Source organism: Frankliniella occidentalis, unplaced genomic scaffold, assembly GCF_000697945.3.
Source record: "Frankliniella occidentalis isolate FOCC.00 unplaced genomic scaffold, Focc_3.1 Scaffold19, whole genome shotgun sequence".
NCBI classification, from domain to species: Eukaryota; Metazoa; Arthropoda; class Insecta; order Thysanoptera; family Thripidae; genus Frankliniella; species Frankliniella occidentalis.
In genome coordinates this window covers 1,631,216-1,636,179 of record NW_026267149.1, presented here as the reverse complement: position 1 = coordinate 1,636,179, position 4,964 = coordinate 1,631,216, and positions in this window count along the sequence as shown.

Here is a 4,964-nt window from a genome sequence, read left to right as displayed (position 1 = left end):
CCCCCAACGCCGACCCGACCCTCTCCTCTTGGGATAACGGAGGGGGACCGGTGGGGGGAGGCAGGGGGTGCTTTCCAGAAAGTACGACTGTTTTCCTCAGATTTGTTCGACAAATTACGGGAGCTCGGCGCCTGCGAGACTCGGAGTAGGCCACCCCGCAGTACAAGCATGCACTGTAGCTAAGATGTTGCCTACCTACCAGGCGCTATAAGAGCCAGCTGGCTGATGACTAAGCCAGGCCGTTTCGTAACGACGGACGTAATTTCTGGATAATCCCCTAGGAGAGCATGAGAGCCCACCATTTTCCGATTTGATGCATTCTTGTCGAAAGATCCTACGGAGGGTTAGGGATTTCTGGCAGTTACGGATCGAAATTTTGATCCAATTAGGGATCATTCAGAAAGTACGTCCTCCTATACGCCGTTACGATACCGCCCAGTTCATCCAATGGCAGCTCCCATAGCGCCTGATCGGTAGGCAATATCTTGCCTGAAGTGCACGCGTGTGCGGCGGGGTGGCCTACCCTGAATCTCGCAGGCGCCGAGCTTCTGAAAATTGACGAACGAATCTGAGTAAAGCCGACGTACTCTCTGGACGATCCCTGAGGCACTACTGTGATAGAGTACCCTTCGGAAGCAATACCTAGGCTAAAATAACCATGGGGAAGGCCATGGTAAAATATCAATTATGGTGTGGTAGTCGTAGTCCATGGTCTCTCATGGTTTAATGTTGATAAACCATAGTATTCTGGTGATGGTAATCCACGGTAACCATGAAACAACATGGTTAAAGGTTGGGAAAACCATGGTTGGGAAACAGGAAACCATAATCCATCTTCAAGATACCATGATAGCTGGCTAGTGAACAAGATAACCTCACCTTCCCTTATAGCTTGTTTTCAGAGATCTTGTAACGCGCTTTATTTAAACCTCCCCTGTCTGGAGAAGATGACCCCTGCCGCCCGGACGACGGCGAGCTCGACAACAGTCGGCGGCAGATGTGTGGGGTCACGGCTCGGCGAGGGGCGAGGGCAACGCCTCGACTCCTTTCGCAAAAGCCGCCCCGCCCCTACCCCCACCCCTCTTGCAAGCTATTCTGATCGCCGGTGGCCATATTGCTGCCCATCTCCTTAAGTGGTCAGGGCTGGAGCTGGTCAGGACTGCTTTGTGCGAAGCGTCGAGGGTCGGCATAGAGGATTATTAAATTCAGCCTTACGGAGCCAAATTGAGCCAAATTAAAATGTGCACGTTTTTTTGATCCGCTTGCAAGACTCGCCGAAAGAAACGTGTTCTTCGCGCAAGAAATGTGACTGAAACGTGCAAGGAGATTTTTCTTATCACAACGCTTTTTTACTTGCTATACGCTCAATTTGGGATTGTTCGAGGCGCATGTTCCAGTGCCAATACGAATTGGCTTACCTCGGTGTGAGCTGATGTATGCTTCAGCTTTACACCAGAGAAGTGCAAAATAATTTGGCTGCATCCAGTCTAACCCTCTATGGTGAAGCGTGTGGTGCCCGGCGGGGATGTGCGGTGCGGGCGCGGAGGTCCTGGAGGGAAGCTGCGCCGCGAGGCGATCTCCACCGCCCGCCTCGGCCCGCGCACTCACTCCCGCCGCGATGACACAGATTCCTTGTCCTTGTCGGCCGCCGCGCGCTATCACTGGCGGGGCGCGCCGCGCTGGCGTCACACTCCTGGCAGCGGCATGGCCACACCGCGCGAGGCAGGGCGTGGGTCAATACTCTTGTTTTCTCTCCCCGCGGAGATACACGACGCCCCGCGGGAGGGTGTGCGCGGGGAGGGGCAGCGGCCCAATTTGCGAGTGTGAGTACCTGCAAGTACCCCTCGCCCCCCTCTCCCCCGCACCACAGCGGCCCGATCAAGTCCCCTGCACCCGGCCCGCCTTATCAACCACGGCCGAGTTGCCGCGCCTCTCACTAATTGGTTTGTCGCCGCCCTTGTCCCTGCAACTGGGCCACCCGACGTCACGCCGGCAGCGCGGCGGCGGCGCCGGTAGCACTGGTAGCGCCCGTGGGTGCGCCCGCGGCGGCCTTGGTCCAGGCCTTCGGCGAGGCCTTCAGCGTGGCCTTGGAAGTGTTGTTGTCTGGAGCACACCCCCCGTGTGGCTGAGTCCGCCGAGGCAAAGCCGAAGAGGTGCCCAGCTCCGACCCGCCGCCCGCCATACAGCGTACCGCAGCGTACACACAGTCCACAAAACCGTGCAATCATTTTGTCCTGTGGCCATCTGCCACCAACTTGCTGACGGGTGCAAAAAAAATAAAAAAATAAATACAACAACAACTTCAAAAACATCTAGACTTCTTTCTTTGGAAATAAAGTATGCATTCGAGCTAGCACTACTGCAATGGCAATGGGGACTTCGGATAACGACACATTAGTCCGTCGTCCGTCCGTGCCTTCGCATTGAGGTCTCCCCGAGCGGCTCCCGCCGTGTAGACACACTCGCCAACGCCGCTACGCTACGTGTCAAACGCCATCTCCGTGTTGACGAGTGTCCGCGGGGCGGGCCGCGGTCCGCCCGGGCTCTAATTGAATCGAACAAACATAAGTACTTTGCCACCTGGGTGGCTGTTGTCCGGCCGTCATGTGTCACCCCCGGGCCGTGACATTAACTCTCAGCTGCAGACGGACCCGGCCGCCGCCACGACTGCGCGCTTCCGGCTGCTGGCGTTCCCGCCAAAGCGCCACTCTCCGCCACGCGCCGTTTTGCTCCGCCTCGCCCGCGCAGAAATAGGGAAGTGAAGCCGAACGTTGAAATGCAAACCAGCGGCGGCCGGCCGTCGTGCTGGCCAAAGCCCCTCTCGGCAGCAATTTTATGTTTTTGGCCTGAGTCTGAGACCATTGTCTGGCGCGGGGCGGACCCCGGGTGGCGGGGGGCGGGCGGGGCGCGTCTGCCGGCGCGGCTCGCGTGAGAGTTGACAATGTTTGAAGCTCGTACACCGTATCCTGTCACAAACCCGCGCCGGGCCTGCGGGCCTCGCCCTTGGCTCTGGCAGGTTGGTGGCGTCCTCTCTCTCCGTCGCACGCCACGCGCGCCCGGCCACGGGAGGGCCGCGGGCCGCGCCTCTCCCCGCGCGCTCGCTCTCCCGGCCCTGCCGATGCGGACGCGCTCCCGCGAGAGGTGGGCGAGGCGCAGCCCCGGCACGGCATGGCATAGCCACGTGGATTTTATTTTTGCCCGCCGGAAGGTAATCCAGGCTTACTGTTAGGCGCGGCCCATTATGAATTTCGTTGATCTCATGAACCGGTAAACGTGTGGGAGTTCCCTTTTCGTGACAAATGGACGCTGTGTAGTAGATCATTCAGAAAGGTCGTCTAATCATTCGTAGCTACGAACAGGTCTGTTGAGGCCAAGCACAGCCCTTTCAAGCTCTCGTAGCGCCTGGTAGGTAGGCAACGTCTCGCCTGCAGTGCGTGCGTGTACGGCGGGGTGGCCTACCCTGAATTTCGCAGGCGCTGGGCTCCTGCAATGAGTTTTCCGAATAAATCTGAGAAATACCGTAAGTGTTATTCCTCCAAAGTTTTTGATCGAAGGGCCGTTATTGTCATGTTTTTCCTTCGTGGGGAGGGCGGGGTGACTGACGGCGGTCCTGCCGGTGCTGCGCTGCGTGGCCTCTCGGCGGCGTGCCCGTTCGGCGACGTCGTGGAAAAGTCCTGCGTGGCGTGACAAGGCGCGCGTCAGCCGAAGCGTCGCGCCAAGCGTCCTTCACTTCCGAAAAAGGGGCTGGCCCAAAGGGGCGGCTGGCTGCGGGCTGAACTTTCCACAATCCCTTGTGTGCATGCCCGAAAGGGCCGTACACAAAATGCGGAACCTTATATATATTTATGATTGATTGATGAAATAGTTTATTGGTCAACCAGGCACCGAAGTCCAAAAACATAAAAATAAAGAGAAGAAAAGAAGAGCATTTTTTGAGGCAGATCCCGTTGAGGTACCTGTGTTTGTATTCCCGCCGACAAAGCCAGTCGTAAACACGTGTGTGTGTAGATTATAAGGCAAGCAGGAGAAAGCATTTGGCATTGCGCCGAGGGATTTATGCTCAAAATCTGGAGTTGTTGACATGAAAAATGGTTTTATTGCATTAGACTTTTTTCGTTCAAAAATCTTTCAGGTTGCAATAATCCACCACTGATTCTGAACGAAAGGGTCTGAGATGTAATGAAACACGCTGAGTGCGTCGTGACCCACAACGTGGGTCCCAATATCATATAGGGTAAGGGTTGCCTACCCCCGCCACCCCTGAGCCGACCTGAGCGATTGCGAGTTTTGGTGTTTTGGTCCCGCGCCTCACGTTGTGGCCGTCAGAGTGAGCCCGCGGGCTGCGCTGACCTGCCGATAGAGCGGACAGTTTAATGGTCCGAGTCCGAGTTCGACTGCGCCGCGCCGGGACGGGTAAGGACGGGTTACACTGTGTCATTGGGTTGCCTGGCACCTTTGGGCAGTTGGCTACCTGTCGCTCGCTGTCAGCAGACATATGTCGGCTTCGCCAGGGGCAACGACCCGCACGGATTTTGTTTGTTCGTTTGTTGTGCTTTTTTTTTCGGTCCATGCGGAAAATGTGATAGGAGTGAGCGATCTAGGAGAGGTTGGAGGGAGAGCGAATGGGACAGGAAAGGGAACGTCGTCGTCTGGCCGAGGGGGAGGGGGCTGGCGGGCTGGCCCTCGGGCTCCCCGCCGCCTGCCGATACTCAAATGGAGAAGAGGAGCTGCGGAGGGAGAATTATTCACCTTTTATTATTTTTTTTCCTGACTGATAATCCAAAAATCCGCCAGTCGCGGACACACGTCTCTGTGTGCCGCGTGGCGAGATTGTAGCGGGCAAGGGCCGGGCCTTTCGAGGCGCCCTATAAAACAATTAAGATTAGCCGTTGCGGGGACGGTATCCCCTCCCCCCTGCCTCCATCCCCACCTGCGTCAGCTGCATATCACACAGTGGGGCGGGG